Source organism: Pteropus vampyrus, unplaced genomic scaffold (assembly GCF_000151845.1).
Source record: "Pteropus vampyrus isolate Shadow unplaced genomic scaffold, Pvam_2.0 Scaffold43, whole genome shotgun sequence".
NCBI lineage: Eukaryota > Metazoa > Chordata > Mammalia > Chiroptera > Pteropodidae > Pteropus > Pteropus vampyrus.
The window spans coordinates 7668437-7680044 of record NW_011888824.1 but is presented as its reverse complement, the minus strand read 5'-3'; the positions used below and the strand labels follow the sequence as shown (position 1 = coordinate 7680044).

The 11608-nt window shown below is 33.1% G+C and overlaps 1 protein-coding gene and 1 pseudogene across 1 annotated transcript in view; both read left to right on the top strand.

Annotated features, from left to right (window-relative positions):
* The window catches only part of PKIB (cAMP-dependent protein kinase inhibitor beta), a 103426-nt gene that overhangs the window by 77798 nt on the left and 14020 nt on the right, over positions 1 to 11608 (top strand). The window lies entirely within an intron of this gene.
* Positions 5820 to 5938, top strand: LOC111738819 (annotated as a pseudogene).

Below are 11608 nucleotides of genomic sequence, written 5' to 3'. Positions count from 1 at the left end.
ATTATTGCATATCTGTTTTCTATGACTCAGTGAAATGGGTATCTTCACTAGTCTTTGGATACAAAATCATTAAAACATAGAACATCCTTTTAAGGCACTATGGAAGACTAATATCCTTTAAAAAGCCCTAGTACACAACACTTTAAAATGTAGGCTAAACTATTTTCAAAACTTTTTATTTTATTGTTTTGTTTTATTTATTTTTTGTTTGTGTTCTTTTTTTTTATATATATTTTCTTTATTTTTTTATGGTGACATTGGTTAATGAAAGCCAATAAGTTTCAGCTGTGCTCTTTAACAGTAAGGCATACATATATTTACACTGCATGTTCACCTCCCATAGTTAGATTTATTTCTGTCACCACATATTGGACCCTCTTTACTCCATCTACCTTCCCTCTCCCCCATCCTCTTTCTCCTTTGGTATCCACTAATCTATAGTCAGTGTCCATGAGTCTCTGTTTATTTGTCTTGTTCATTTGTGCTTTTAGGCTTATATCCCACATATAAGTGATATCATGTGATTTTTAGCCTTTTCAGTCTGGCTTATTTCGTTTACCATGATTGTCACAAAGGTCCATCCAAGTTGTCGCAAATGGCAGTATTTCATCTCTTCTTATAGCTGAGTAATATTCCATTGTTTATACGTACCACAACTCCTTTATTCCATCATCTATCATAGGACACTTCGGTTACTTCCATGTCCTGGCCACTGTGAATAATGCTGCTATGAACATCGGTGTGCAAAAATCTTATCATATATGGGTTTTCAAGTCTTTGGGGGTAAATTCCCAGTAGAGGGATTGCTAGATCATCTGGTAGATCAATTCTTAGTTTTTTGAGGAATCTCCATACTGTTTTCCATGGTGGTTGAACCAATTTGCAGTCCCACCAGCAGTGTATGAGGATTCCTTTTTCTTCGTATCCTCTACAATATTTATTACTACTTGTCCTGTTGATTATAGCTATTCTAACAGATGTGTGATGGTATCTCCTTGTGTTTTTTATTTGCATTTCCCTAATAGCTAGAGATGTTGAGCATCTTTTCATATATTTGCCAGAATTTCCTTTTCTGACACTATGGAAGACTAATGTCCTTTAAAAAGTTCTAGTACACAACACTCTAAAATGTAGGCCAAACTATTTTCAAAACTCTTTTTAAATGAATGTCTGTATTACCAAATAAGTAAGAGAATACTTCATAAGCCCAGAACAAAGAAATCACAAATTTAGAGGCAAGTGAGTACTATATCCAGAGGCTTCCCTGGTTCCCTAGTGACTCACAATCTCTGTTTTAAAGAGCCATGTTTTTTGGAGAAGGGAAGAAGCTTAGGACTCACTCACGATGGGAAATCAGACTAGGTCCTCAGCAAAAGCCTTGGGCTGCTGAAGAGTGACATGTTAAGCCAAAGGGTAATATGACAAAATCCTGATCTTCAAAAAAGACAGTGAGGGTATTTGCCAATCTTGGCTTTGTCCTGGGTGGAAAAGGGGGAAAAGGTCTCTACTGATTATTTATTATCAAAAGCAGAACCTCACAGATTTGCAACTGTGCTGTCTGTGTAGTCTGAAAAATTCCATGCTGAGAATTTAAAGCTAACCAATTTGGTAGTGCCCCCAGACACCAGTATAGGTTCATTTAGAGCCTATGTAGAGGAAAGCACTTTAACTCACATCTCAGGTAATTTTAAGGAAGAATTTTTAAAAAAACATAAACTCACATTTACAAATTGCAAAACATGCAGGGAAATAAACCACGATGAGAGAGATTATATACAGACAATAAAGAATAAAATCAGGCTATAAAAATTCAGATGTTGGAATTATTTATACAGAAGTTTAAAAAACAGGCTTAGCATATTTGAAAAGAATGAAGGTATTTAATTATGTATGACTAAGGAATAAGATACTATAATACAACTAAGAAGGCTTGAAAAAGAACCAAATTATCTAGAAATGAAAATATAATAATTAGAAATTAAAAATTAGTGTGTAGCTTATGCAGCAGATTAGACACAGATGAAGATAGAAAGAACCAGTAAGCAGGAAGATAGATCTAGGGGCATTATGCAGAATGCAGCACTGAGAAATAAAAGAGAGGGAAAATATGAAATAAAAGTTAAGAGATATGGTCAATAGAATGAGAGTATCTATCTCATATGTCTAATTGGAATTCCCAAGAAAAAGTAGAGAAAAATCAAAAGTAATATTCAAAGGAATATAACTAAAAATTTTCCAGAGTTGATAAAAGTGTCAAATTTAGGAATCCTAACAAATCCTAAGAAGGATAAACAAACAAACAAAAAGATTTAGGCACTTTGTAATGACATTTCAGAATACTAAAGAGATAAATTTTCAAATTGTGCCAGAAAAAAAAGTCTTTAGAAACTACATAGAATGACAGTTATAACATTGGTGTATTAGTCATGGTGCTCCAGAGAAATGGAACCAAAAGGATATATATTTATCTATTACAAGGAATTAGCTCATGTTATTATGGAGATTAAGAAGACCCATGATCTACAGTCAGCAAGCCGTAGACCCAAGAGAGCTAATGACAGAATTCCATTCCAAGTCTGAAGGCCTGAGCAGCAGGAGAGCTCGTGGTGTAAGTTCCAGTCTGAGTCTGAGTCTGAGGCAAGAGAAAACCAATGTCCTAGTTCTAAGACAGAGATAATAAATTCTCCCTTGCTTGGCCTTTTCCTTCATTCAGGCCTTCAGTGGATTGGCTGATGCCCATCCACACTCGGGAGGGCAATCTGCTCTACTTGGTCTATTGATTCAAATACCCTCACAGACACACCCAGAACAATGTTTAAGCAAATACCTGGCCACCCAGTGGCCTGGTAAAGTTGACACATAAAATTAACCATCACAATCAGGAAACTTCTTAACAAAAATGGGAAAAAGTAGAATAGTATTGTGACATGCTTGTAGAAGATAACATAAACCTAGAGTAATATACCTTGCAAGAATGAAGATAAAATAGATCTTTTTGAACATAGAAAAAACGATAGTTCTCCAAAGGAATTTCTAAAGCCTGTACTCTAGGGGAAAGTATTCCACTTATCTCAGAATTACAACATTCCAAAAGGAATGTTTTGTAAATATAATGGTATTGTGGATATATAGAAGAATGTAGTTCTTAAGAGATATATTCTAAAATAGTTAGATGTGAAGGATTATATTATCAGTAGCTTGTTTTCAAATGATTGAACTAAAATTGTGTGAGAGTATGTGTGTATGTTTGTGTGTATTTAGAGAAAGAAGTTAAATATAGCAGTTATTGAAATCAATTGGAGTTATTTAACAGTTATTGAAATCAATTGGAGGTTAAACATTGTTCTTTCAACGTTTAATTTTGAAAATAAATATAAAATTTAAGGGAAGACACTATAACATGAAGCCATTTATTTAATAGTCCTAGAATTTAGTCATAAGTATACTTTCCATGTTTTTTTTTTCCACGGTTGACAGTCTTCTCATTGATATTTAGATTTTCTCTGTGAATTTTCCAAGACCACCAGCAATAATAGTTCAGTGACCACATTAGAAGTTACACCCTTTGTTACAAATCAAGGGATCATATGTAAATGTCTATTTCTGGAGTCTCTATTTTATTCTATATTTTATTTGTCTATATTTGAAGAATACCATACTATCTTAATAACTAATACTCTGAAATTAATTTCACATCTGAAAGTATTAAGTCCTCAAATTTTATTATGAATCTTTACATCTGCTAGTGTAAGTCCTTCTTTTTCCTTCTTTTTTAAATAAGAAGCCATTCTTGGTCTTTTGCATTTACCTATAAATTTTGTAATCAGCTTGTTACTCTTATTATGGTGGATTTGCTTACAAAATTTCCTTTGTTAATAACCTTTTAATGATTCTCCTTCATGTCAGTCTCTACTTTCAGACAATGCATCTTATATACACTTTTACTATGTGAAAAAAGTTTTCACGGTTCCCCAGTGCTCACAGGAAGAAATACAATTCCTTTTTAATAGCATTCATTTTCTTTGTAACTTGGGTTCCAGTTATGACCATGGTCCAACTTATTTTTCCAAATCTATATGGTATTACATTTGATTACATCCGGATGTTTCCTTTTCCTTTATTTGGATCTTGCCTTTTACACTCCCATTTTAATGATATAACTTAAGGTATTTTTCTGGGTTCTAAGACTTTTCATTTTCTTTCTGCTTATATAAATCTCTTCCAAATATTAAGGCCCAATATGTGTTCTACAGCTTCTGTGACGTCTCTCTTAATTGCCTCCAAATTCAATAACCATTTCCTGTCTACATTTTTATAGCATTTTTCATTTATACCATTTATTTGAATATATCTTATGTTATTTTTACATTTCTTTATATGCATGTATTTCATTGTACAATTAGATAACACATACTTTCAGAGTAAAGACCATGCATTATTCTTTTTTTGTGTGTGTCTCCACTGTGCCCATCACAGTGTTTAGTCTTATTTGGCACTATTCCTCCAGATTCTGGCACTGAATGAAGTATATAGTAGATGTTAATAACAATCAGTTGAATGAAGACTGAATCATTTTTCAACAGATATGTGGTGAGGTGTGATAGAAGGAGCAATGAATGAAGTGTCAGATGAAATGGGTTGTAGTCACATCTCTTACTTGTAACTGGATTGCTCTAGCTAAACCATTTCATTTTTATGACCCTCAATTTCCTCACCTTTAAAATAAATATAGTAATAACTTCCCCATAGTGCAGAATCGCATGAGCTAATTCTTATTGAAGTGCTTTAAAACAGTACGTACTCAATACATGTTTAATACTATTTTTCATATATAAAAACTTCATTATAGAATATTGGAAAACAATAAGTTTAAAGGTCAGAGAAGAAAATAAAATTAATTTATAACACTACCAAGAAAGAACTACTTTTAAAATTTTGGTGTATTTTCCTTACCATATTTTTCTATGTATATGTTTTTTAAATTAGTATTATATGTATACTCTGGTTTTGAACTTATATGTATACTCTGGTTTTAAATTAGTATTATATGTGTACTCTGGTTTTATTTATTGAAGTAATTAATTTTACTTCAATTTACTTAACTGTAGGCTAATACCAATATACATATTTTATGAACAAAAATATTTCAGTGGTATGACTTCTCTGAAGTTAATTGCTATTTGGTTGGAAAATTTTTTGCTTATATGACCCAGAAAATCCTCAAATCAACTTTAAAATTTTTGCTACTGTGATTTTGATTGAATTTTGTGCTTGATGAAACACTAAAATGATTTCTTCTCCTGCAAAGAAAAATAAAGTATTGAAGAGAACTTAGAAAACAAATCAGAGCTGGAAAAGGCTCAATCATTTCTTCCTTTTCCTCAGTTGGAAGAAAAAAAAATATGAAAATTAAATTTATTTATAAAGAGACTAAGAACATCCCAAATAATTTTTCTTTAAACTAATGAAATAGAAGGAAAAAAAAAACACATTACTGAAACTTTTAAAGTTGTACACATTAAAAAAAAAAAAGCATCTTACCTACACATTGACTTTATCCAATTTAATTAAGAAAAGGTTTGTGAATGATTTCAGCCCTTAGTCATGTTCTTTACTTTTGCCATTGCATTTGGCCTTTGGCTATGCATATTTTACATAGTCATTCTATATCCTAAAATGTTAACTTTCTAGAAAATTTTCATTTTTCAAAATCTTCATTAAAAATTCAGAATTATCTTGGCCTACAAAAGATTATATTTTTAAGATGCAATACAATGATATAAAATAACTATAATATAGCTTCAACATATATACATGTGGTTTATGGTCATACCACTATGAACATGCCCGATCTCTTCTGATCGCAGAAGCTAAGCAGGGTCGGACCTGGTTAGTACTTGGATGGGAGACCACCTAGTAATACCAGGTGCTGTAGGCATTTAAAAAAAATATATTGATGTGTATATATGTATATGTATGTGTATATATATAGATACACATATATATATACACACATGTAAGATATGTACATGATATACTTGTACATGTGAACCCTCAAAAAATTCTGGAAGGATATGCACCAGAATTGTAACAGTGCTGTCACTAGATAATGGGACATACAGCAGTTGTTTTTTCTTCTTTATGCATTTCAGAATTGTAACTTTTTCCTAATAATGAGCATATATCGTTTTCATATGCAAATTGAAATTCATTTTGAAAAAGAAAAATGGAACAATAATTGTTTCATTCAGTAAACAAATTTTACAGATTACCTACTAAATGAATGCCAGGCATGGCCTTTAGTGCTACTAATACATCAGTGAAACAGTCTGCAGAAACCTCTGCTTTTGTGGAACTTACGTTCTAGTGGACTATTTAACAAGCATGGACTGGCTTAAGAGCCATCATCCCAAGGATGTGTTAATGTAGTTCAGCATTGTCATTGCTCAAAGTTCTGCTTTGAATTCTTCACTCAAAATACTTCACTTTTCTTCTGAATATATATAAATCTAAATTATTGAAGGAGACTTTGAAAAGAATCTGAAGTTATTCTTAGTACAAAAAGATGAGTGATCAAAAGGGACATACAACATTTTAAATTATTATTATTTTTATTTTTCAATTACAGTTGATATAAAATATATTAGTTTCAGGTGTACAACATAGTGATTAGACATTTATATAACTCAAGGTGATCACTCTTATAAGTTTAGTACCCAACTGACACCATACCCAACACCATAATTGTAACAACTATGTGTGGTGTTGGGACATACAAGTTTTAATTAAAAACAGTTTACTGTAAAATACAATGTTTTATTTTTTACCACAATTTTATTTTATTTTATTTTTTATTAAGTTTATTGGGATAACATTGGTTAACATAATTATATAATTTTGGGGTATACATTATAATTTGACATCTATATACTCTATTATGTGATTACCACCCAGCGTCCAGTTTTCTTCAGCTACCATATATTTGATCCCCTTTACCCACTTCACCCTCCCCAAGCCCCCCCATATTTGAATCTCTTTACCCTGTCTACCTCTTCTCTCCTCCCCCAACCCCCTAACCTCTGGTAACCACTAGGCCATTGTCCATGTCCCTGAGTCTCTGTTTGTCCTGTTCATTTGTTGCTTTTCAGCTTTATATCTCACATATAAGTGATATCAAGTGATTTTTCAACTTTTTCACTCTGGCTTATTTCGCTTAGCATGATTATCTCGAGGTCCATCCATGTTGTCGCAAACGGCAGTATTTCATCTCTTCTTATAGCTGAGTAATATTCCATTGTTTATATGTACCACAGCATCTTTAGACAATCATCTATTGTAGGACACTTCGGTTGCTTCCGTGTCCTGACCACTGTGAATAATGCTGCTATGAACATCAGTGTGCAAATATCTTATCGGATATGGGTTTTCAAGTCTTTGGGGAAAATACCCAGTAGAAGGATTGCTAGATCATCTGGTAGATCAATTCTTAGTTTTTTGAGGAACTTCTATACTGTTTTCCATAGTGGCTGTATCAATTCGCAGTCCCACCAGCAGTGTATGAGGGTTCTTTTTTCTTCGTATCCTCTACAATATTTGTTATTACTTGTCCTGTTGATTATAGCTATTCTAATGGGTGTGAGATGGTATCTCATTGTGTTTTTGATTTGCATTTCCCTAATACCTAGTGATGTTGAACATCTTTTTATGTTTGTAGGCCATTTGTATGTCTTCTAGGGAGAAGTGTCTGTTCAGGTCCTCTGCCCATTTTTTGATTGGATCATTTGTCTTTTTGTTGTTATTGAGTCGTATAAGTTTTTTGTATATTTTGGATATTAGACCCTTATCGGAGGCGTTGCTTGCAAATGTATTTTCCCATTCAGATGGTTGTCTCTTTACCTTGATGACGATTTCTTTTGCTGAGCAGAAGCTTTTTAGTTCGATGTAGTCTCATTCATTTATTTTTGCTTTTATGTCGCTTGCCTTTGAGGTCAATTTCATAAAATCCTCTTTAAGTCCAAGGTTCTTGAGTTTAGTTCCTTTGTTTTCTTCTATGCATTTTATTGATTCCGGTCTTAGATTCAGGTACTTAATCCATTTTGAGTTAATTTTGGAGTGTGGTGATAGACAACAGTCTAGTTTCATTCTTTTGCAAGTGGCCTTCCAATTTTCTCAGCACCATTTACTGAAGAGACTTACTTTTCTCCACTGTATATTTTTGGCTTTTTTGTCGAAAATTATCTGCCCATATAAATATGGGTTTAATTCTGGACTCTTGATTCTATTCCACTGGTCCATGTGTCTGTTTTGCTGCCAATACCATGCCGTTTATTACTGTTGCTTTGTAGTATAATTTGAAGTCGGGCAGAATGATGCCTCCGGCCTCATTCTTTTTTTTCAGGATGGCTTTGACAATTCGAGGTCTTTTGTGCTTCCATACAAATCTGATGATTTTTGTTCTATTTCTTTAAAAAATGCTGATGGGATTTTGATGGGAATTGCATTAAATCTCTCTAATGCTTTAGGTAATGTGGTCAGTTTAACTATGTTGATTCTTCCAATCCAAGAACACGGAATATCCTTCCATTTCTTTGTATTTTCTTCAATTTCTTTTAATAGAGTCTTGTAGTTTTCATTATATAGGTCCTTCACATGTTTCGTTAAATTTATTCCTCTTTTTGTTGCAATTGCAAAAGGAATTATTTTTTCCACTTCTTTTTCTGATACTTCATTATTAGAGTATAGGAACACTATAGATTTTTGAATGTTGATTTTGTATCCAGAGACTTTACTGTATTTGCTTACTGTTTCTAGCAGTGTTCTTGTGGAGTCTTTAGGGTTTTCTATATAGAGAATCATGTCATCCACAAATAGTAACAGTTTGACTTCTTCGTTTCCTATTTGGATGCCTTTTATATCTTTCTCCTGCCTGACTGCACTTTCTAGGACCTCCAATGTTATATTGAATAAGAGTGGCGATAGTGGACAGCCTTGCCTTGTTCCTGATCTTAGAGGGAAGGTTTTTAGTTTTTCACCATTAAGTATAATGTTGGCTGAGGGTTTATCATAGATGGCCTTTATTATGTTAAGGTATTTTCCTTCTATACTGATTTTATTAAGTGTTTTGATCATAAATGGATGCTATATCTTGTCTAAGGCTTTTTCTGCATCTATTGATATGATCATATAATTCTTACTTTTTAATTTGTTTATGTGGTGTATCACATTAATTGATTTGCATGTCGAACCATCCCTGTGCCCCCGGGATGAAGCCCACTTGATCGTGGTGTATAATCTTTTTAATATGTTCCTATATTCGGTTTGCTAGTATCTTATTTAGGATTTTTGCATCTGTGTTCATGAGAGATATTGGTCTGTAGTTTTGTTTTTTTGTGTGTTATCTTTACCAGGTTTTGGTATTAGAGTAATACTGGCCTCATAAAATCAGTTGGGAATTCTTGCCTCCTCTTCGATTTTTTGGAAGAGTTTGAGGAGAATAGGTATTAAATCTTCTTTAAATGTTTGCTAGAATTCACTGGTGAAGCCATCTGGTCCTGGACTTTCACTCTTTGGTAGGTTTTTGATGATTGTTTCAATTTCCATAGTGCTCATTGGTCTATTTAGATTTTTCAGATCTTCTTGATTCAGCCTAATAAGATTGCATTTTTCTAAGAACTGGTCCATTTCTTCTAAGTTATTAAATTTGGTATTAAATACTTTTTCGTAGTATTCTTGCATGATCCTTTGTATTTCTGTGATGTCAGTCGTAATTTCCCCTCTTTCATCCCTGATTTTGTTTATTTGTGTCCTTTCTCTTTTTTCTTTAGTGAGTCTAGCCAGGGGTTTGTCAATTTTATTAACCTTCTCAAAGAACTGGCTCTTTGTCATATTTATTTTTTCGATCTTTTTTTTGTTTTCAATTTCATTTATTTCTGCTCTAATTTTGATAATTTCTTTCTGCTGACTTTAGGCTTCTTTTATTCTTCCTTTTCTAGTTTTTTAAGATGAAGAATTAGGTTGTTTATTTGGGCTCATTCTTGTTTTTGGAGATAGGCCTGTAATGATATGAACTTTCCTCTTATGACCGCTTTTGCCATGTTCCAAAAGTTTTGTTATGCTGTAGTATCATTTGCTTCCATGTATCTCTTGATCTCTCTTTTTATTTCTTCCCTGACCCAGTTATTCTTCAATAGCATGTTGTTTAATCTCTATGTATTTGTGGTTCTTCCTGATTTCTTTTTTGCAGTTGATCTCTAGTTTCAAAACATTATGATCAGAGAATATGGTTGGTATGATTTCAACCCTCTTATATTTGTTAAGGCTATCTCTGTGTCCTAGTATGTGGTTGATTCTTGAGAATGTTCCATGTGCACTAGAGAAGAATGTATAAGCAGCTGTTTTGGGATGGAAGGCTCTGTAAATATCAATTATATCTAGTTAGTCTAATGTGTCATTTAAGGATGTTATTTCCTTATCGATTTTCTGTTTGGATGATCTGTCCAAATCTGACAGTGGGGTATTTAGGTCCCCTACTACGATAGTGTTTTGGTCTGTTTTTCCCTTTCTGTTAGTAATTGCTTTACATATTTCAGGGCTCCCTGATTAGGAGCGTAGCTATTAATAAGTGTTACGTCTTCTTGGTGCATGATTCCCTTTATCATTACGAAGTGTCTCTCAGTATCTTTCTTTACCTTTTTTATTTTGAAATCTATTTCATCCGATATTAGTACTGCTACTCCTGCTTTTCTCTGAATGCCATTTGCTCGAAATATCATTTTCCACCCTTTCACGTTGAGTCTATATTTGTCTTTGGAACTGAGATGTGACTCCTGGAGGTAGCATATGGTTGAGTTTTGATTTTTGATCCATTCTGCAACTCTATGCTTTTTTATTGGGGAGTTCAGTCCATTTACATTTAGGATGATTATTGAAATACGAGGTCTTCTTATAGCCATTTTATCTTTTGCTTTCTGGTAGCTTGGTGTTTCCATTGCTTCCTTGTCCTTGTGTTTCTATTTTCTTTATTTTGGTTGGCTTTTGTGGGTTTTCCCTCTGGTTCTTCTTGTTTTATGTTATATTCTTCAGTTGTGAATCTTTGGTGTGTGGTTACCATTACAAATATGAAAAAGAGAGTTTGCATCTTTGAATCCTCCCCTTTTCAGTCATTGTTGTCTCAGTTTGTCCCTTTGTATGCTGAGCATGCATTACTATCTTGCTATAGCAATTCTCTTTTTATTATTTAAGCTTATAATGCCCTATTCTTAGTAAAGATTGCACTCCTCTGCTTCTATTGCCTGATAGTCACTTTACCCCTAATTACATATTTTTTTTGTTATTTTGGTTTAGGTGAGTTGACCGCTTTCAATATTTCCTATAGTGCCGGCTTCGTAGTTGAGAATTCCCTCAATTTTAGTATGTCTGGAAAGGTCTTAATTTCTCATTCATATCTAAAAGAGAGCTTAGCTGGATACATTATTCTAGGCTGGTAGTTTCTTTCACTTAATAGTTTAAATATTTGATTCCATTCCTTTCTGGCTTATAAGGTCTGTGCTGAGAAGTTCGATGATAATCTAATGGTTTTTCTTTATAAGTGACCGTTTTCTTCTCCCTG